This window comes from Cervus elaphus, chromosome 15 (assembly GCF_910594005.1).
Source record: "Cervus elaphus chromosome 15, mCerEla1.1, whole genome shotgun sequence".
NCBI classification, from domain to species: Eukaryota; Metazoa; Chordata; class Mammalia; order Artiodactyla; family Cervidae; genus Cervus; species Cervus elaphus.
Genome location: NC_057829.1, coordinates 6,894,617 through 6,917,511, shown reverse-complemented (window position 1 = coordinate 6,917,511; position 22,895 = coordinate 6,894,617). Strand labels below are relative to the sequence as shown.

The 22,895-nt window shown below is 49.1% G+C and overlaps 1 long non-coding RNA gene across 1 annotated transcript; it reads left to right on the top strand.

Annotated features, from left to right (window-relative positions):
* Positions 1-8,741: 8,741 nt before the first annotated feature.
* Positions 8,742-12,411, top strand: LOC122709276. The gene is made up of 3 exons (XR_006345459.1): positions 8,742-9,209; positions 10,076-10,232; positions 11,077-12,411. It is a non-coding gene; the product is annotated as an uncharacterized LOC122709276 (long non-coding RNA).
* Positions 12,412-22,895: the final 10,484 nt, after the last annotated feature.

Sequence of the window (22,895 nt, the reverse complement as noted above, 5' to 3'; positions counted from 1 at the left end):
TTTGCCTCCTCACTCAATGTGGGTCCTCATTTTTGAACTTACTGAGAATGACTGCCTTATGGATAAAGTCTGATGAATATGGTTCAGAGTTCTGTCTGTGATGGCGCTCCTGCTGCCCTTCCAACCTCATCTCTTGATAGCCCCACACCCCTGAGAAGGTAATGATCATATGTTCATTCATTCATTCATTCTTCTAATATTTATTATGCACCAGATGGTGTCCAGCTCAGGTCAAGGCTCCCAGGAAAGAACAGAGAAAACCCAGACACCCAGATCTCCTGGAGTTGACATTCTAGTCCCCTGGCATCTCAGGCTGCTTCACATCTGCACACTGTCCTTCCTGCTGAAATGTCCCACTCCCCAAACCCCCCATCATCTGATCTACTCAGGCTCCCACCTTTGCAGGAAACTTTTCACAGCTCTCCCAGATCACAGAGTCCCTGAACCGTGCTTCCCGTGCGTGCCTCAGAGCATTCCCGCCTGGTACAGGAACATCTTTTGTCCACCTGCACCCTCATTACAGTACGAAGGTGCCTGTGTTGGGTGCATTCAGGCATTGCCAGCGCCCAGACACAGGGCCTGCACAGGGCACGGCTCCTTAAGTTGCCCAAACCTTGACTCGGGGTTATGACTCTGTCAGAAATATGACCACTGGTCCTGCGGTTCTCAACACAGAAAGTGCTGGTAGCTCAGTCATGTCCAACCCTTTGCCACCCCATGGATTATATCCCACCAGGCTCCTCTGTCCATGGGATTCTCCAGACAAGAACACTGAAGTGTGTTGCCATTCCCTCCTCCAGGGGATCTTCTTGATCCAGGGATCGAACCCAGGTCTCCTGCGCTGCAGGTGGATTCTTTACCGTCTGAGCCACCAGGGAACTTCTCAACCCAGGACGCATGTTAAAATCATCTGGGGAGCTTTTTAAGAAGCACCATGGCCATCTCTCCTCCCCCGAGAATTTGATTTCATTGGTCGGGGAGAACATGCCGGGGCATAGGTAGTGAGTATTTCAAAACTCCCTAAGTGATCCCAGAGTTGAGAACAACTTACACAAATACAAAGACCAAGTGATCTGGCCCTTCAGATGGCTGCTTCCCGTTCACACGCGTATTGAGGGCATGAACTAGGTCACCAGGACAGCACAGAGTCTCATAATACCTCACTGTGGTTCGCCGTAACCCACTGCTGCGCGTCACTCTGGGTCCTGTCTTCTGTCTGGACCAAGACTAGCAGGGATCCAGATAGGGGCCCCAGCAACACAGGTTTGGGGATGCAGAGGCTGGTCCATTCCAGGTCGCAGGGATTGGTGCTTTGCAGCAAAGACGGAGTCCTTCTTGGCCTTGAGGTTGTCCCCACATGTGTCAGCTCAAAGGACACTTCTAGAACCTTCCAAGACATATTCTTGCCCATCTCAGAGCAGAGTAACCCCCACTCCTGAATCCCCTCAGGGAAGGGTGTGGAGGAAGAGGGTGATTCGTGCAGGGTGACAGCCTCCACTCCATCTGTTCTGCTTCTCCCTGCTCCTCAAATACAGCTGTAATGTGGCTACATAAGTCAGGTCCTTTAAAGGAAAGGAATAAACAGAGGCAAAATATGTATTTTCAATACCTCAGGGCCCCAGCCAGCATCATCTTCTCTAGGAAAGGTGTTCTGTCGGCAAGATAATAATTAACTGCTTAATTTCTACTGGTTTCGGCAGGGTGGACACCAGGACTTTGACTGTAGGCCTTTTGAGAAGATCAAGAACCCACATCAGACTCCGCAGCCATGGGTAGGGCATGGCGGCATCTGAAAAGAAGCAAATAATAAAAAATTTCCCCAGACCAGAGTCTGAGAACATCTGCTCCATGATACAGACCCAGGTCACTCAGTGGTAAAGAATCCACCTCCCAATGCAGGAGATGTGGGTTCCATCCTTAGGTCAAGAAGATCCCCTGGAGAAGGGAATGGTAACCCATTCCAGTATTCTTGCCTGGAGAATCCCATGGGCAGATGAGCCTGGTGTGTTGTAGTCCATGGGGGTCACAAATGAGTTAGACACAACTTAGCGACTAAACAATAGACCCTACACTATAAATGGACAAGCCACAAGGAAGCTTCCAATTTTTTAATTTTCCCTCATATCTTATACTTCCAAACAAAGCAAAACAAAACCTCTGAAAATCCACTAAGCATTAGCAATTTTAGGATTTTTGGTCTTTTATTAACTAATCTACATAGTTCTTGCACACCTCAAGTCCATGTTAATTGTGTATACTATTTAGTGGTAAATCATAGTATATAACCCCAGCAGGACACTTTATGTGTACTTGTAGATCAATTATTCAGTCAGCCCTGACTGCTTAAGACTAAACAATATAACTTCAATTTGCATATGTTCCCTAGGTCATTGAAAACAATCTGTATCAGTGCATTTAAAGTACAGAACAGTGCATTTAACGTATAGAACTGTGATAGTTTAAAATCACAGTCAATTGCTTAGCTCTTCACTTGAATAAAACCCAGGTACCATTTAGTTCACAAAGATCATTTTATTTCAGGATTTACAGCAGTGCCACACATCTGGAGCATTCTTCCCTCCCCTCCCCCTTCTTTCTTATCAGCATTTGAAAATGACGAATCAAGAAGAAAATATAAATTCACTGTGAATCTTTGAAAACCAGGGAGAATGTATACCTTTGATAGTGTCAAGAAGGCTTTGTGTGTCTGGTGCTGGGTTCAGCCTGTGTGCATATGGAGACTTGGATGAGATGACATGATTGCATCTCTTAGATTGTGTATTTTAGAAAAATGTGCCCAGTGGCAATGGGGAAGTGAATGGGAAGCAAAGGGGTGAATAAAGCTGTTAGGTACCCTCTCAGGATACTTGGATGAAAAGGAGCTGAGGGTAGAGACAGATTTGGATGGGAAGATATGTGCTGAGCGGGATGCCTCTGATGGCTCAGTGGTAAAGAATCCACCTGCAATGCAGGAGACACAGGAGATGAGGGTTTGATCCCTGGGTCAGAAAGATCCTTTGGAGGAGGAAATGGCAACCCACTCCAATAATCATGCCTTGAAAATCTCATGGACAGAGAAGCTTGGAGTGCTATAATCCATGGGATTGCAAAGAGTCAGACATGACTTAGCACTCACACGTGCATTTCCATAAGGAGATGTCACACGTACTTTGGGAAATGAATATCCAAAGCACCATGAAGAGGTCCCTGATGCAGGTGAATCTCAGGCGGGGGTCGGGGGGGTATGATTTAAACAGCTGTGAGTGGCATGTCTGTGGGAAGCACAGTTGGGCTAGGGTTGGTTTTTGTTGTTGTTGTTTGGTTGGGTTTGGGGGGATCTTTTTGGCTATGTCACATGGAGGATCCTAGTTCCCCAACCAGGGTTCTAAATCATCCACCCAGCAGTGGAAGTTCAGAGCTTTAACCACTGGGCCACCAAAATGCCCTGGGTTAGGTTTATTGGGGGAGCAAGTACAGCTGAAGAAGAGAAGGGACTCAGGAAGCTGGGGCACCAATAGCAACTGAATACACAAGGGTTCTATGAACGGAAGAAAAGCAGAAGAGCGTTACACCATGAATGTGAAGGGAAGGAGGGGGCTTCAAGGTGATGCGCCATCACCAGTGCCAAATATTCCAGGAGGACAGAAGAAGGTGTCTCACGGAAAATGCCCTTTGGAGTACAGGCATTTAGGAAGTCCATATATTTAAAGTAATAACAATTACAATGAAAAAGTGTCAGGAACAGTCACTTTTTTTTTACAGATTTAAGTAGACTAAAGAGAAGTAAGGGGAATTCCCTGGTGGTCCACTAGTTAGGCTCTGCACTTTTACTCCTGAGGACCTGGGTTCGATCCTTGCTCCGAGAAATAAGATCTCACAAGCTGTGCATCTCAGTCAAAAAAGAAGAAGAAGAAGAAGAAAGGCATAGTGGAGACAGCAAGGGTCTTAGATAACTCAGTGGTGTCTAAGTCTTTGCAACCCTATGGACTGTAACCTGCCAGGCTCCTCTGCTCATGGGATTTCCAGGCAAGAAACTGAAGTGAGTTGTCATTTCCTTCTCCAGGGGATCTTCCCAACCCAGGGATCAAACCCAGGTCTCTTGCATCTCCTACATTGGCAGGTGGTTTCTTTACCACTGTGCTACCTGGGAAACCCACAAGATAGCAAGGAAGGTATGTATAAGAGAAAATGTTGAGAAGGCTGTGTGAACTTTCTGCATTCCTGTCTGCAGGTCAGACAGCTTCCACAGGTGTTAGGGCACATTCAACATGACAATCTCTCCCACCGTGGTGATATAACAAAAGTCCACATGCCCAAAGAGCTTTCCATCTGTGGTTCCAGAGAGACATATGGACAGACATGTCAAAATGCAAAACCATAAATCCTGGGCAGAGTAGTGTTTAGCACACATCATGATCACTAGGAAAAAGACATGATCTTTGCTCTCAAGGAGCTTACTACCATTTATGTCCATGGAGAGTTATAACATAACAGGAGTATTGCTTTAGAAGAGAAGCCTCGTACTTTGGGCACCCAGAAAGAAAAATCAAATATATTTTAAGTGAATATTAGGGAAAGTCTCCCTGAGAAGGTGACATTGCTTCAAGCTTTGAACAATGGGTATAAAGGCTAATGGGATGGTCCATGAGCCTTTGACCATTAGATGGTCTTGTCAGGCAGAGGATGTGATGTTTTAAGGAGAAGTTTAGGAGAAACCTCTGGAAGCATTGTCTTAACACAATGTGTCTTAATACATTCTTAAGAAGTAAGAATCAGGTACGAATCTAGTACACAGAGTCTAGTTTCTGGCAAAAGTTACTTGGATCTAGCTTTTTATGTCCTCTTGATTCATCAAGATGCAGGCTCCCTAACTACTCTGGGACCAAAGGCTGGGTCCACACCATGGCTCTGTGAGGAAGGCAGGGGAACAATCCTGCCTTTGTTGTGAGTGCACATGTGTGTGTGTATTCTCAACCAATAAACAGTGCTCCTTGGACAATGACATCACGCTGATCTCAAGGAAAATAAACATGGCGGCCTACATTCACGAGAGAGAACTGAGTAACCTGCAACATGCTCACGCCCCAGGGTCCTTTCTGTGGTTCCATCAGGAAGATCACATATTCTCTTTCCCCCCAAAGACCTCAAGTCTCCAGTTTGTTTTTGAAAGTATGGTATCTTATCTAAAATACAGAGATAGGGCCTGGGGACAGAATATAGGAATGTGAGGTTTAAATATATTTGGATAAACTTTTTAAATCCCAACTTTTCATGAAGGGAAGGGAGCTTAATTTAAACAAGCAAATGATTAGAGGCACCTACTAGCACATAAACAGGATCATAATTTAAAAGGTGGTCATCATTCTTCAGAGTTCAGCCATTATCCTGGTCTGAATTTCTAGCTCTGTTTTCTCCAAACAAGAGGCTCAAGTGAGCTGAGGTTTTGGCCTGTGTTAACAGCCACTTATTTGGCAAAGAACAGGACAGAACACACAGCAATCAAATCAGCCTCGACATTGGCTCCAAACACCCAATGGGCCTGGACATGATGGTGTGTTTTCAGGCGCATATAAACTTGGCCTGCATTCTTCAGGCCGTGAGTCTGGCACCTCTCTGGATCAGTAAATAAGCTTTTTGAAAAGCCCAAACAAACCATAAGGAAATCCTGCATTCTGAAACAAAAGGTATAAAAGCTAAGTAAAGACACACACTGGCATTGTCTCCTTGGCCAGGACGTGAGCCGTTGCCTTGGGAGAAAGATAACACGAAAGATGCCATAATTGCAGGGCCAAGACTGCAAGCCCCGTGAAACAGAACAAAAAAAATAGCAAAAAAAAAAAAAAAAGAAAAGAAAAGAAATGTTCCGTGTGTTTTCAGCCGGGCCAGGGGAAAAAAAAAAATCAAAGGAGCAACTCCCTCTTGAACTTGTTCAAAATAATGGAGATGCAGGGGAGGGGAAATGAGAAAGAACACCAGGATTAGGTTAAAGTTTTCAGGAAAAACATGAGGGTGGGAGAGAGAAAGGAAGAAAGAAAGAAAAAGGCAGAACAATTTAATGACAGCCAAAGGAGCTAAGGGGAATAGAGTGTGTTTTTAAAAACATGTTTGCTTTTTTCTTTTCCTTTTTTTTCCCTTTGTTCAGGGGGAGGAGTGTGGAAAAAGAAAAAGTTGGCCCATTTCATGAATGAGGAGAGAGTTGAAAACCAGACGGCTCTACATTCTCTGAGCTTTTAAATAGCTCTTTAAAAAAGTATCTTAAACAAGGAAAATAAAGACAAGGGGTAAAGACCATTGGAAAATAATGAAGATGCTGTCAATAAACTATTGATAAACAGGGGTTAAGAAGGGAGTATTTAGAAAAATTGAAGATATGCAAATAAGAGACTGCAATAACACGCATGCCAGGGTATTTAGTGGATGAATACATACACGTGTGTGTATATAGTTAGTATTTGTCGCTTAGTCATGTCCGACTTTGTGACTCCATGGACTGTAGCCTGCCAGGCTCTTTTGTGCATGGAATTCTCCAGGCAAGAATACTGGAGTAGGTTACCATTCCCTTCTCCAAGGGATCTTCCCAACCCAGGGATCGAACCCAGGTCTTATGCACTGCAGGCAGATTCTTTACCGTCTGAGCCTCCAGGGAAGCCCATGTATATGTATACATGCATATATATACATATATCTGTATATATATATACATACACACACACACATATATATACATCTATCTATCTATATATATACATACACACACACATGTATATACATCTATCTATCTATATATATATACACACACACACATATATTCTTTTTCAGATTCTTTCGAATATAGTTCCCTGCGTTATACAGTAAGTCCTTGTTGTTGATCTATTTTACATACAGTAGTGTGTATCTGCTAATCACACATTTCTAATTTCACACCCCCCTTCTCATTTTGGTGATTGTTTTCCAGAGGCAATTATTTTTACTGCCATCCTGTATATAGGGGGTACTAAGAAGAGGTGTCTTAACATTACATTGCGTCTCGTACTAATGTCGCACATGATAAATGAATTCATTGTTCTCAAGGTCTTACATATTAGTCTGGATCTCATGTTTACCTCCTTCTTCCGTGGCAATATGCGAGAATTGACTCAAGCAAGAGAAGTTTAAAATGCTGTTTGGTTGGGAGCTAAGCTGGGTGCTCTGTGATAACCTAGAGGAGTGGGATGGTGGTGGCCATAAGAGGAAGGTCCAAGAGGGAGGAGATATGTGTATACATATAGTTGATTTTAGAGATGGTTGGATAGCATAACTGACTCAATGGACATGATGTTGGGCAAACTCTGGGAGACAGCGAGAGACAAGGAAGCCTGGAGTGCTACAGTTCATGGAGGCTGCAGAGTTGGATGTGACTTAGTGACTGAACAACAGGAAGATAGCTGATTCATTTTGTCATACAGCAGAAACTAAAACAACACTCAGGAGCAATTATATGTCAATAAGAAGATAAACTAAAATGCCATTGGTATTAAACAGAAACAGAAATACATCCCCCCAGAGAAAAGGAAATTCAGGCACTAGGTAATCAGGGGATTGTTGAAGATCCAAGACCATGCCAATGACTAAATTATGATCTATGTTCTAGAGTTCAAATATCTTCCAAGAGGAGAAAGGTAACCTGGATCTCAGGTGTTCATGCAGGCTTGCTGCTGGGAGTCAGCACAGAAGCAGGCCTGGTCTGCATTCACAATGTGGCCACAGTCAGAGCTGGTTATTTATTTTTTTCCTAGTCATTTCCCTCCTCCAGGATGGCAGAGCTAAATAAGTGAACATCATTCTTTCAAGCCCCCTCCCCAAACACATTTCAGAAGGACTCCAGCTACACATTGTGAATTGCACCTGCCCCTTTATGATGCCAACTGGGGCTTCCCTGGTGGTTTATCTAAATTAGAAGAATCTGCCTGCAATGCGGGAGACCCAGGTTCACTCCCTGGGTCAGGAAGATCCCCTGGAGAAGGAAATGGCAACCTACTCCAGTATCCTTGCCTGGAGAATTCCATGGACAGAGGAGCCTGGCGGGCTACAGCTCATGGGGTCACAAAGAATATGACTGAGCAACTAACTCTAACACGCTTTATGCCAGAACAGCCCAGTCAAGGGAGAGGAGGGAAAGGCCTTACTGGCTCCTGCACAGAGACAAGACCAAGGGAGACATGGATCTTCAGCTGCTGATCTTGTCATGAGGGCTTTGAGAGTTCAAATGACAAGGGGTTGAAGGTGGTGAGCAGACACACCTACACACCGTGTAACTGTCTCTTGCTGAATTACCCCATCCTGAACTGGCAGGCAACAGACACGGGCCTTCATTACCTCCTGGGTGGGTCTCTGGGGGCCCCTCCAGTTTCTGCCCCTCCAGACTGGGCCACGCACCCAGGGCCTCCCTGCCCACACTGGTTGCTCGTCCCCAGCCATCTGATCTGGAACAGTGTCAGGGTCAGTGTTTTCACGCTGCCGGCTGCGCTGATGGATCAGTGACAGTCGGCAGGGAACAAGCGGTGCCACAGAGAGGAGTGTCCTCTCCCTCTGGGCTGACTCAGCTGGGGACGGGAAGACCAGGCGTCTGGCATTTGGCAAAGCCCTTGATCGTCCCTTGCGAAATATTAACTGAAATGGATTTGCGTTGGCTTGGTTCTGAGAAGGTCACTCAGGATGCGTTTAAAAGGCAAAGGCCCTGTGTCAACAGAGGGAGGAGATAAGCAGCTTGCCATCTCTCTGCACTAATGTGTCCGATCGTGTACCTCAGCCTCAGTTTTATATCTCTCCGCAGATCGGTGTGTTTTAATGACAACTGTCTCCATAGCAACCAGGTGTCCAGACATTCAGCGGATCTCAGGGTTATTAAATCTCAGCCTGGAGGGAACCCCCTCTTGACTGCAGTTTCTGTGGAGCCATTTGGGGATGAAGGCTGGTGGGTGGGCTCTGGGGACATGTGTGGGTTTCCCTAGGGCCCTGCTGGGAGAGGAGACTTTTCTGGATTATTTTTACTAACGACCCAGAAGAAAGGGTAAATATCAGGTTGATTCAACGCTGATGAAACTAAATGGAAAAGAGTTGCAAACACCAGAGAAATTATCTCAATGGCAGAGGAGGCAATAACCAAGTGAGGACGGTCCTGGTGAGCCCAGAGTTGGTACATCTTCGTGTTAGTATTCCAAAATGAGAAGGTAAGGGAGGTGAACAATAGGGGGATTGTTTGAGGAGGTCTGGGAGAGAATGATGGCAACTTCCCTGGGTCAGGAAGATCCCCTGGAGGAGGAAATGGCAACCTATTCCAGTATTCCTGCCTGGGAAATCCCAGGGACAGAGGAGCCTGATGGGCTACAGTCAACAGGGTCATAGAGTTAGACATCAATGCAAGATTGAGCACATATACCTAAGCTTAAAACAGGGAAACCACATAGGAGGGGAGTGAAGGGCTCCAGGGGAAGGGGCCACGCAGCTGAGGTTCCACTAGGGTGGTCAGGTGAGTGCAGAGAGCTGACCTGGGGGGGAACAGAGGGCAATGGTGGGATGCAGGGGGGCAGGCATGCAGGAGGGGGTGTGGAGGACCCACAGGGCAGTATCTTTTTACGGCAGCTCCTTTTCGCTGGGGGCAGTCGTGCCATGAGTCACCCCGGGTTCTCCCCAAACCTGAGTCTGGCTGACCCCGATCCCAGTATCCTGCCATACCAGGGGCCTCTTCTGTTTTGAAGTGATGCCCCTGGGCTAGCAGCTCACACAGGACAGGATAAGGATGGTCCAGACAGAACCGGAAGGAAGGCGCAGCTGATGAAATGGAACAAAGGGATAGTGGCTGGAAGCCTAAGTGACATCTAAATAGGCTGCAAATGGCCTTTCGGAGGGAACTCCCCTCGCTGTCATAATCTACACCAGGACCGGACTAGGCGGGGTGGCCTGCTGGGGAGGTAACCCACGGGCGGGAGGGAGGAAGGCAAGGCTGCCTCCCCGCTCTCTTCTCTCCCTCACTGATCATCTTATCAGCCCACGAGTCACAGGGCTGACGTTCACACGTGTGCTTTGTCTATTGCAGGATGATACTTGGATCCCTCACACTAGGTGTGTCCATTGAAGAGAACTGACCTCTCCCTGAGGAAAACCAGGGGTTAAATCTATAACCCTCAGCAAGTCTGGCAACAAAATAAAAGGAAACCACATTCTCCATGAATGAAGGAAGGAGCAGGAGGAAGGTAGTCCCACTCCCCCATCCCTTTTCTTTTTTTAAAACATGAGTAAGATCCTCAATATGTTTGGGATTATTTAGCAAATTCTCTGAAAGGGGCCGTGGGTCAGGAACCAACATATCATGGATGTAGAAACCACACTCCTCCCACATCCCCACCCTCCTCAACCCCAGAGATAGTAGGTTGGGTGTCATGGGGGTCTCTGTTTAGTTAACCATTAGCAATTCATAAAAATCCAGACCCCTGCACACTCAGTCCAGTCCTCGGGATGTTATTAGAAAATCCTATTTCTGGTCTGTTATGAAACAGAGGTTTTGATGTGCTGCCAGGTTTATGGGGAACTCTAGAAACAGAGCACTTGCTGCTCTAAGAAGCTGAGGCTGGTGGTGTTACATAAAGCTTTCCTAGCAACTCAGGTTTATCAGAGAATGTGAGGCTGCAGTGGAAAAAAAAAAAATAAATGAGTTAATGCAAAACATGAGCCAACCCACTATCCCAGTTTGCTCTGAGGCCAGCCGGCCCATTTGTGGAAGTGATTTTAACCCATGACACCCCAGGACTCCAAGCTGGCTCCAAGGTTCAGCCCAAGAATACAAGCTCAGAGCTGAAAGGCACCTTCAAAAGGGCCTCACGAAATGCAAAGCAGCTCTTTTCACCTCTGAACCAAGGGCTTATAGTGTGTGTTAGTCGCTCAACTGTGTCTGACTCTTTGCGACCCCGTGGACTTTTAGCTCACTATGCTCCTCTGTCCATGGAATTCTCCAGGCAAGAATACTGGAGGGGGTAGCCATTCCCTTCTTCAGGGGATCTTCCCAACCCTAGGATCAAACCCCGGTCTCTTGTATTGCAGACAGATTCTTTACCATCTGAGCCACCAGGGAAGCCTGATTGCTTATTGAAATTCACAGAAGCGCATCTTCTCTGCCCTTCTTGGGGCTGCTCCCAATTTCTCTGGGCACTGCAGAAATAAAAGGAGGCAAAGTCACAGCATGAATCTCTGCCAAGCTAAATGTGCCTAATGGCGCATCTGAAGTCAATGGGTGAGAGTCTCATTTCCGAACTCCTGGATCCAAAGTGATGCAGCATTGGGTAGAATCCTTTTCTGCTGAGGGGTGCCCACTTCTGTGAGGTTTCTGAAAAGTGAATGTCTCATCAATTGTTTTAAATCTCCCTGGGAGATTTAGGGGTGCTTGGGGGAGATCTGGGAGCTGAAACCACACAAAATCCCAATGCAAAGCTGCAAATCAAAGCTAATCACACTGATCATGGTCTGCTTACATATGACAGCCCAAACTGCAGTGTTCTAGAAAGAAAGAGAAAGATTCCCCAGCCATGAGGATGAGTGTGACCTGCTGCACTGGGCAGGGGGGGCATATGTCAAGAGGGAAGATGGTTGAGTTGGAATTCAAGGGGAACGAGGAAAGGCAGTTGGAGAGGCATAGTTCCTTGGAGGACACCCCTCGATAAACCTACCCAGGGACCGAAGTTTCCCTGTCTGCAATGCCACTGGACCCCAGCTCAGTGCCCACCTCCTTGACAGTCAGTGAGAGAACCCTTGCTTCATTTGGGAAGGAAAAGGATGACTTTCTGAAATCCCAGGGCCCCCTGTCCCTGTGATGACAGTCACCCAGCTGGAGGATTGTTTTTCCTTACAGAAATGTGATTGGCCCAAATCTAGAGGGTCCATATTCCCCAGGCTTTCTTTGATGAATCAAATGCAAGGGGCTAAAAAAGGCAAAAGCTACATGTTGGCCTTGAAACAGACAAAGAAGGAAACCCCAAGACATCCTAGTTGGAGCTGAACTTGAATTCACCTAGTAGAAGGTGAATTGCTATTTCAGGTAGTCCTTGAGACGCCACCAACAATCCAGAAATGAATTTGCACTGAGATTTCTCTTAAAAGATTTCATTAAAAGTGAAAAAAAAAAAAGATGGAGAACACCCAAGGAAGCCTGCAGACCTGCCGAAGGAGGACAGAGGAGTCCAGCCCCAGCTCCTCATACCAAGAAATCTGATTCTGCCTATTTAACTATCAGAAGAGGGCAAACCCTCTCCTCTGCAAAAGCCAGCCTGTCCCCAAGGTATTCCTGCCCCACCCACAGGTGGGGAAGCCTCCCTGCAGACCTAGGATGCTGGCAAGTACCTGGCGGTAGGAAGCTGTCTGCACCCTGCCCCTGCGTGGCCATAATGAGCCCATTTCAATTGAAATGAGATCAATACTACTCATTTTTTTCTTGCTGGCTCCCGAGTGATTCATGAATCTGAAAACTAGTTCATGAATCGAGTTGGGGGGGGGGGCAGGGCGGGGGGGGGGGACATTCGTGCAGTCAGCGAACCTCGATTCCTTTCATGAACCCAGACATTAGTTGCATAACGCTTGCCTGCCTGCTGGTTGAAACCAGCCTTTTCGGAAGCAGCTTTTGGCTTCTACTTGTTCACCTCTTCTCTTTCTTGAAAGGGAAAGAATGACCCTAGGTGCTGCTCGTGTGTCTGTCTGTCTCGGGGGGTATCTCCATACCCTTTGTCTGTGTAGCTGTGGGTGTGGGTATGTGTGCCTGTGGGTGTGTGCGTGCAATAGTCTTTGTGTGCACATCGTGTGTTTGTGTGTGTGTGTGTGTGAACCAGCAACGTATGACTAGCCGCGGGCCCTTTAAACCTGAATGGCAGCCAAGTTCATTTCTCAGCGGTGCTTCGTAAGGAAGCACGAGATGGGGCAGTTGGAAACCACAGCCCTGCGAGTGCTGATTACAGCCTGCGAAGGAAAATGAGATTTTTATCTCACAGGAATTCAGTTATAAAAATAAAATACAACGTCTGGCTTGATTCAGCGAAATGGACAAGCAAGCGCCGGGGCGTGTGTGTATTTCACAGAGATGCCGGACAAGAAGCATGACCTCAAACAGTGCGCTTCGAGCAAGTCAGAGGAGGTTGGGGGGGCGGCTACAGGAAGGAAGTGGGAGTGGAGGTGTGTGTGTGTGAGAGAGATGGAGGGAGAGAGGGGGGTGGGAGGAGAGAGAGAGAGAAAAACCACCCTGCTGGCAAATGAGTGCAGCGAGGATGATGTCATTGGAAACAGTTGGAGGAGAGGGAAGAAAAACAACTCAGAGCTGGGCTAATCCTGTTTGCTGCCCTGAAGGGAATGGAAGGCAGCCAAGGCAGGGAGTTCTGGGAAACCATATAAGGGTGCCAAACAGGCTTTGCCGCCAACATTAGGAACTGACAGCTTTGTTCTTTGTAACTTGGCTGCCCGCCAGAGGCCTCATTTCAGCTCTGCAGCATGATTACCCTGGACGGCCGCCAGCCCTGCGCTGAGAGCTCCTTTTCTTCTCTCCGAGCTTTTTTTTTTTTTTTTTCCTCTTTCCCTTTGCCAAACATGCAGCAGTTACCATGGCAGTCGAAAGTAAAGTTTAAAAAAAAACACAACAAAGTAGGGAGGCACGCCTTCACCCAGATGTGCCAAGGAGCAGAGAGAAAAGGCGGTTAACCTAGTCGTCGGGCCTCTGGCTGCAGGACAGACACGGAGGCTGACTGTCAAGCCCCGGGGAGGTGACTCCAGGATAAACAGAGGGGACCTGGCCTCGCTGTTGACAGAGCGGGGCTGGCTCCCAGGCCCTGCTTGCCTTCTCTCTCTCTCTTTCCTGAGGCATTGTGGAGTGCGTCATGTGAAACGGAAAATGTCATGATTTCCACTGGGAATGTGTCCACGGTTCTGAGAAAGCTCCAGAAACCCCGGTCCACCAGGCCCTGAAGGGAGCAGGAGGGCGGGGAGAGGGTGTGGACAGTCACAGTGGCCCCCAGTCACCGAGGCGAACCCAGTGTGGGGAGGTGGCCAGCGGCCATGGCTGAGGGGCTCTGCTGGTGGCTGTGCTGGGAGCCGGGGTGTTGCAGGGGAGGGCACTGGGGGATTTGGTGCAGTTGGGACCCCAGCCCCCAGAGTCCCAGAGGGAACCCGAAAGCCACGGCCGGTCCTTTGTGCCACTTGGAGGAGACCCACGGTTTTGCTTTACAAGGGGACTCTGTGATGAGTCCGGTGTCGCTATTTTTAACTGGGTTCATTTCCCACCTGCTTGGAAAGTGGAACATCTCCTGGGAGGTGACACATCGTGACCATCGGCAAGTCTCCAGGCAGAGAGCTGCCAGGTTACATACAAGGGACTTGGTTGCCAGCCACCACCACCCCCCCGCCCCACCCAGAGCAAAATCTGACATCCCCACCCCCAGGATGCTGGGAAGGGCCACTTCTGGTTCTAGAAGTTTCTGCCACAAGGACCAACTTGGCCGTTTCCTGGCTCCTTTAGTTGGAAGAAGGCAAGGCCACAGCAGGGGCTGCTCTCACGGGCCTGCGGCGGCCTTACTATGAAACAGCTGACCGTTTCCTTCCCGATGCCCGCCCCACCCTACCCCCAGGCCCTCTGAAAGAGGCGTTGGGCTCTCAGGAGCATGCGTGACCACTTCCTCGGTCCAGGGCTGGCGGCAAAGGTGTCTGGGAGGACACAGCCCAAGGTTGGGTGGGGAGAAGCTCCAGGAGGGTCCCACAGTCCCTACTCCTCGCCTCCTACTTTTATCAAGGCCAGGCTGTCTTTCTCTGGCAGCCACGTGAGGCTCCCTGGGAGGTTGGGAGCTTTGTCTTCTGGCGGGAAGTTCCCAAGAGAGGGTGACTCGGGCTCCCTCAGAGGGCACTGACCCTCACCCATCCCTGTGGGCAGATCCCACACCTGGCTGCCACCCTGGCCCCCAGCCCCCACACACCCTGTCTGTCCCCCCAGGAGGACACGGCCACGGGAGAGCTGGGGCGGGGGGGCTCCTGTGCAAACAGCCCCCGTGGGCTCGGGCTTCAAGAGGACAGCAGAACCCAGGAGCACGGGAGCTGGAGGCCTGCAAGAGATACATTTTCACTTCCGGTTGGGGACAGAGCTAAGGAAAGCTGATTGGGGGCCAGTTTCTTCTGAATTAGGAAAGGAAGGGGCCACTTGGACTTGAGAGCTGAATCTCAAATTCTGTGCTGTCCCCTGTCCTTACCTGGTGACTCAGAACTAGGGCCGCTGCCCTGATGGGAGGAAAGGCCATGGTGTTTGCAGCTGATACCAGTGCAGGGCCTGGCCGGGCCATGTCCCTGTGCTCTGAGACGTTGTGAAGGAGGGAAAACACTCCCCAGTGAGTTTCTAGAAGCCACCCTGAGTCACAGTGCTCCGTGTCCATTTTGGTCCAAGACAGACCTAGTGTCACAGCATGTCTGAGCGAGTGAAACCCCATGACCTCTGACCCCAAGGACTCAAGCCTGCCTCCCCAGGTGCTGCCTGGAAAGCCAGCCTCTAGCAGGGATGTCTGAACCTGCCCTTACCACGCCAGACGACAGTAGAAACCTGATTCCCTGGGCCTAGTTTTTGGAGGTCTGGCCTTCTTGCCTACAGTCTGAAAGTAGAGAAGGACAAGTGTTAGGAGGAACAGAGTATCTTCTGGGGAAAGCGGAGGGCTCCTGGACACCCCTCCAGCACCTCCAGCGGCCGATGGGTACCAGGCCCTGCAGAGGGAAGGGAATTCATTTCCCCTGGGGGCCTTCTCTTGTCTCAAGGTCCATGGATTTGACCTAGCATGTATGAAACAGCAGAAAAACCATTACCCTCACTTACAGATTAACACAGGTTTCCTATTGGGTTTGTCAGGCAGACAGAGACAGACAATCCTAGGGGATTTTTTTTTCCCTGAGAAACCAGGAGAAAGCAAAAGCAGATCTGCATGGTGGGGAGGGTGTGGAGGTGGGGATGAATGCATTTTTATCAGCCGCAGAGGTCTAAAGCCAGGGCAGTATCTGCAACCAGGTTACCTGCTCAAGTTCTCCTGTGATCTTTCAGTTCTGCTGCTAGTCTTCCCCCTCATTAAAGAAGCCCAATTTAATTTTTTGCTTCACCTGCATGGTAAACATAATCACATACAGACATTAAGCCTGCACTAGAAAAATCAATGTACAGAGAGATTCCGCCTTTGCCTTTGGTCGTATCAAGACTTCACAGCTATAAATAGAAAGCATTTAAAATATTTCTCTTTGTAGATAGACAAGTGAAACTCATCACCAGCTTTCTAGCTGGAGAGAAGCCTTTGTGTGTTAGGGAAAGTCAAGGACCAGAAATTCAGATAAAGCTCTGATATGGAGTCCAGGGCCTGTTGGCTTGTTAAGCGAAAGATGGCTAGGATGGTCATCAGAACACAATGGTTGAACTTGAGATGCTGGCTCCAAAGTGCTGCTTTAATGGGCCACCTTCATAAATGTCCTTTTAGCTCCACCCAGTTGGGTTTGGAGGACTTCCCTGGTAGCTCATATGGTAAAGAAATGCGGGAGACCCAGGTTTGATCCCTGGGTCAGGAAGATCTCCTGGAGAAGAGAAAGGCAACCCACTCCAGTACTTGCCTGGAGAATCCCATGGACAGAGGAGCTTGGCAGGCTACAGTTCACGGGGTCACAAAGAGTCAGACACGACTGAGTGGCTAACACTTTCAGACGGGCTTGGAGAGTTTGAAGGCTGATTCAGGTGAAGCTATTTCCAGCAGGAGGAGTTAGAAAAATTGCCATTTGGAAAACCAATGTTGAGGAGTTTTAGACTCGGGGGTTTGCACTCATGTTTGGATGTGCATAAAACTTGCTCGTTCCTGGTCCCCGCCATCGGAAGATGGATCAGGAGACGCCCGCGTATGTGCGTATCTGGGCCGTCACGCTTAAGTTCTTGCCACACAGACACCTCTAGGATTAGTCAACAGGTTCATCGTTTCTATCTCTAGAGCTTGTCCTACCTGCGCAGCGAGGCCTCCTACAAGGTGTAGGGAGGAGGAGCCCCACCAGCCTGGTGTGTGAGCCCCACTCGTCCTGCGTGTGTGACCCTCCCACCATCCCAGCAGCCACAGGGATGTCCGCTGTCATCCGACTGGCCGTTCAGGTTGACTGGCCAGGGCAGGGAAGGTCTAATGAGTAGCAGCAACGCCTGCGACCTTAGTCTCTAGGGTCTTCTGCAGGCTCTGGGGCCACCTCCAAGGTGGGCCTTGAGTGACCCCACGGGGACACACAAAACCGTTCTGGGCCCTGGCTCCTTTCCCCCAAAACCCCAACCCAGAAGCCTGGCAGAACTACCCTGGGACTGCCAGCTGGGCGCCGATTTTTAGTCTGTTTCCTGGTCCTCTTCTATTTACTCAAGAAGGCATCTGTGAAAACCAGGAATGTTCTTTCTTGCCACAGAGCGAGTTCTGGGGCATAAATCTGTGCTGAGGTCACCCACGGCACTTGCATTGGCCTGTTTGTGATAAAGCTGGGACAGGATCTGAAGGGGAAGGAATATTTTTGTCACTTGTCTGCATAAAGGGGCCATGGGGCTATGGAGGCTCAGCTGAAGGGGTTTCTCAGTCTCCTTCCTGGGGTGCTGGGGTCCCTGGTGTGGCGCCGGGGTCTTGTTGCACTTCTTCTAGCCCAGGGCTGGCTTCTCCAGCCCCTGAGTGAACAGGGAACCTGGGGGTCTTGGGTGAGTCACAGACTTTTTTCCTCACTGGGGTAGATGACATCTCCAAAGCCCCTGAAGTTTCCATCATCCAGGGAGATCTGTGGTGAAGACACCTAACGAATAACCAATAGCACATGGTGACGCGTGGCCCCGCCGTCTAACAGGGATGGCAGATGCCACCCACATTCCAAGGAGGGACAGCACCTCCTAGCTCTGCCAGTGATGGGGCTGACTTCTCAAAGTCTGTACTGCTGGACCGAGGGCTGGTTTCCCTACATTCAACACGCGCAGACAGGACCAGGCTCCAGAAGCGCACCATCCCGTGGAAGTGGAATGTTATCTAAGCGGATACCTGGAAAGGGCACCTTTCTAGTTATCTAAGTGCTGGTTTGCTAACGTCTGTGTAACCAAGATGGGTTGCTTTCCAGTCAGTGTGTGAGCTCCCTGGGGGCCAAAGCTGCCTTCCACCTTTCCCCTGGGTCCTCCCTGGAACCTGGCAGGACACAAATCCTGGCCAGAAGCATCAGAAATCTCTTCTTGATGGATTGAACATTGAGAGAAGGGATGAGATCTTTGCCACATGGTGTGGATTCGGAGAGGTCCTTGCAATGGGCTCCAAACTCCAGTTCTTCAGAAAAATCAAGCTTAGCCTTACAGAAGGCCTCAAATGCATGTGGCCTCAGGGCAACATCTACCCAGCGAACAATTGCAATCCACAGGCTTACTCAGCCATCCCCCATTCCAGCTAGAATAAAGCCTACAGCACCACCTGAGATAGACACTGTTTGCTTACGGCCCAAATCCAGAGCATTGAATTCTGCACACGGTTGCTTTTATGGCAGCGGTGAGCACATTTACATCACTTTCTGTGCAAGAGTAATCGAGAGGCTGGAGAGTTTGGTTTTTTTGTTTTTAAAGATGGTGAGAAAAGTCTCTACTATTTCAGTGAGAATGTGTCCTTGTGGCTGGTGTAGACTTTTAGCCAAGTGAAACTGTATGTAATCAGGAAAAGACAAACATGTACGTTATCTACATCCCCTTCTAACTGCGTGAGATAACGTAAAACTGCCGGAAGTATCAAGCGAAAAGAATAAAAGCGGTCTGTTCAACCCCTGGCATGTCCTCCCCTGTCAGTTCTAGAAACACCCTTTGGCTGATAAGGGTGGACAGACAAGGAAACACACACCCAGCTCTGCACCTTGTCATATGCTGGGCCACTGTTCTGTTTCCCAAGTCACAAAGCACCTTCGTCTTTGTGTCAGATCTACTTTAGTTTACATCAGGCGAGTGAAGTGGCTACAGCAAAAGTCGCAGGCTGGCTTTGGCCACCAGGATTTTGCCCAATTTGTGTGCCTTTATGACGCATCACCTATATGCAAGGCCACAGGGAAGGCAATGTGACCTAAGGGAGGACGAGATTGAGTGTGTGTGTGCATGCTCAGTCGCTCAGTCGTGTCTGACTCTTTGTGACCCCATGGACTGTAGCCTGCCAGGCTCCTCTGTCCAGGGGATTTTCCAGGCAAGAATACTGGAGTGGATTACCATTTCCTCCTCAGGGAATCTTCCCGACTCAGGAAAAGTACCATGTCTCCTGCAGCTCCTGCATTGGCAGCGGATTCTTTACCACCGTCACTCAGAAATTGAATACTGCTGCTGCTGCTAAGTCGCTTCAGTCATATCCGACCCTGTGCGACCCCATAGATGACAGTCCACCAGGCTCCCCTGTCCCTGGGATTCTCCAGGCAAGAATACTGGAGTGGGTTGCCGTTTCATTCTCCATAGAAGGTGATAAAAAAGACTGAGACATTCTAACCATTAATCCATACTTTCTATCATTCATATACATAGTAATTCAGGTATTTATTAATTTATAGTAATATTTATTATTTTCTCTTAATCAATCAAATATTAACTTTACTCTCCTATCGATTCTATTACAAAAATATTTTAAAAATCTGTGACCACAAGTCAAAAAACAGATCCTTGCATATACGTGAAAAATGTCTAAAGCAACATTTTCTACCAGATTCTTTCTGTGTTGAATAGGGGCTAAGAAAAAGTGATGGGCTTCCCTGGTGGCTCAGAGTGTAAAGCATCTGCCTACAATGCTGAAGACCTGGGTTCGATCCCTGGATTGGGAAGATCCCCTGGAGAAGGAAATGGCCACCCACTCCAGTATTCTTGCCTGGAAAACTCCATGGACGGAGAAGCTTGGTAGGCTACAGTCCATGGGGTTGCAAAGAGTCGGACATGACTGAGCACCTTCATTTTCATTTTCTTTAAGAGAAGTGCTAGAGCAACACGCCTTGATTCTTTGGGAGAATTCTGATCTGTAAGTGTGACCTGTGTTAAAGGGGAATGGTGTCCAGTCTGCAGGTGATTCCTGCCTGATCTTCCAGGTATGGTAGAGCAGGGCCATGGTCCTTGTCAACCGTGCCCCCAGAGATGTTTATTTCATACCCTGCACGACAGTCCCTGACAACATAGCCCTGCCTGGCTCCAGGGCAGACCTCGCCCTCCTGTGGCAGCAGTGGGTGGGGAGGAGGGGCTTGTCCATGACACAGTTAAAGCCAGAGACAGTGGGCCTGACTCTCAGGGAACACACTGCAGCTACTATGTTTGTTTGTTTTATTTTGTGCATTTATTTTATTTTTTTTACTTTTTGACTGCCATGCAAGGCATGCAGGATCTTAGTTCCCACACCAGGGACTGAACACATGCCCCCAGAGTAGAAGCACAGAGCCTTAACCAGCAGATCACCAGGGAAGTCCCTGCAGCTCTGTTTTAAGCCATACATACTTTAGGCTATGTATGGAAATCTGTGGGTTAGCTGGATGTACTTGGGGGCTTTCCTGGTAGCTCACACCGTAAAGACTCCACCTGCAATGCAGGAGACCCAGGTTCGATCCCCGGGTCAGGAAGATGCCCTGGAGTAGGCAATGACAACCCACTCCAGTACTCTTGCCTAGAGAATTCCATGGACAGAGGAGCCTGGAGGGCTGCAGTCCATGGGGTCGAAGAGTTGGACTCAACTGGGGGACTGAGGACACATGGATGTATCTTAGAGTGAGAGAAGATCATCCAGCGTGGGGAGCTGGGGCCTCCTACAGACCAGAGAATGTGGCTTCTAAGCCGAGTCAGCGTAAACTGAGGAATGTCTGCTTTCTCGGGGGGCAGCCCTGCTTAGGTGAGGGCTCACCAAACCACAGGCCCCCAAGAGCCCCTGCCTCCCTGCAAGAAGCCTCGGGCACTCAGAGGTTCCTTCCCAGAAATGGCAGGCGAAGCCCCAGACTGCAGGCCCTGGAGCAGACCGTCAGTTATGCCTGGGATCTTTACAGCATGGAGGAGAAATGGGCCAAGCTGGCCAGGAAACTGCCAGGAGGAAGCCCACCCCCCACCCACCCGCTCCAAAGCTCCTTACAATGCACACGTCACTATTTCCAAAATGTGCTCAAAGATGCAATCTCAATCAAGGGAGGATCCATCTTTACCACACACCCTTTCCTGATGTTCAAAACCAAACTGCTGGAAACGTGAAGATAAAAGGAATCACCAGAAACAAGGCGGCATTGGTCACCATCCAGCTCCTTGCATAAGCCCACATCGGCTCTGACATGGGTGGTGACGAAGGCCCTGCCAGGCAAATCCTCTGACGCCTGCATTGATCTGATTCTTTCACTATCAAAGGGGAATGCAGTAAGACCAGCAGGAGGAGAGAAAATAGAAAGAACAAGAGTGATTAGGAAAGACTAGCAGTGTTTCCCCGTTGCTGAGTCATGCTTTTATAAAGACCCGGGTCTGCGACCTTAACTGGTAACAAATGATGAAAATCTCACCATTGTCCTTTCTGGCATCTTCACTTGGAATAAATGCAAGAATGAATCTTTTTTTATATATAAGCATCTATGGGATTCGTTGGGGCTTCCCTGATGGCTGAGTGGTAGAAATCCGCCTGCAATGCAGGAGATGCAAAAGACTCTAGTTCCATCCCTGGGTCAAGGAGATCCCCTGGAGGAGGGAATGGCAACTCATCCCAGTATCCTTGCCTGCAAACATCATGGACAGAGGAGACTGGCAGGCTACAGTCCAAAGGGTCCCAAAGAGTCGGACATGACCAAGTGACTGAGCATACACACATTAGAACTCACAAAAATATTTAAATACTTTATTGATTTTTATAATCAGCCATGACAAAGTTAGATTAGCATTATCGATGGTCATTGCAAATTTTCAATGGAGAAATGTTCTCTATGTGCCTGTGACACAGCAGAATGTACATGTGCGTTGAGGGTGTTGGGACAGAAAGGGACCCTGACCTGGACAGGAAGCCCCCTGGCCCAGGGCCTCGTTGGGGGCGGTCCTCCCACTCTGCTCTCCGCTCCATTCTGCCTGGCTCCGACCAGCATCTCTGTGCCTGCATCTTTCTGGGTGCTGATGGCTCAGACTTTCTCTCCCATTTCCAGGCCTCCTTGTGGAAACCCAGTTTCCTGGCCTGTGCTCTCGAATACTTCACAGGACACAGTGGACACAATGCTTTTTGCTGCTCCAGGCCACCAAGGACAACCTCCCTGGGAGCCCTGCTCTCCCCGTGTGCCCAGAGTACCCGGGGCTGCAGCCGCTCAAGTCTGAAGGCCTCCTTTCATCAGTAGCCGCTGCCCCAGGGCTTGGAGAAACAGCTGAGTGCCTAGTGCCTGCTCCCAGGAGCTCCAGGGGCTGGAGAATCAAGAAGAAGCCAGGAAACACACCTGTGGGCCAGGGAAGAGTGCCCAGTGCTAACTGCCCTGCAGAGAAGCGGGCTGGAGGACAGGGCACCAGGCAGTCAAGGAGGGCTTCTCTGGGGAGGTGACTTTTAAGACTCAGGGAGAAGAAGCCAGCTCTGCAAGGTCTGGAAAGCAGCATTTCAGAGGGAAGGTGGCTGGTCTAGGGCCTCAGGGAGCAGGGTGTGTGAGAAGGAGACAGGATGAGGGACATTGTGGGAGCAGGTAAGACTCTCCGTAACGGCTCCAAACAGGCTGGGACCCCAATTGTTAGCAGCATTTAGGAAGGGAGGAGAGGGTGTGGTTTACAAGGTGAGATGTCATTTTGGCCTACTCGTGGGCAGGAAGCCCAGCGGGGAGGTGCCTTCTGGGGTCCCAGCGAGACAGAGGGCTCCGGCAGGGTCATGGTAGCAGCTGCTCAGGGCCTC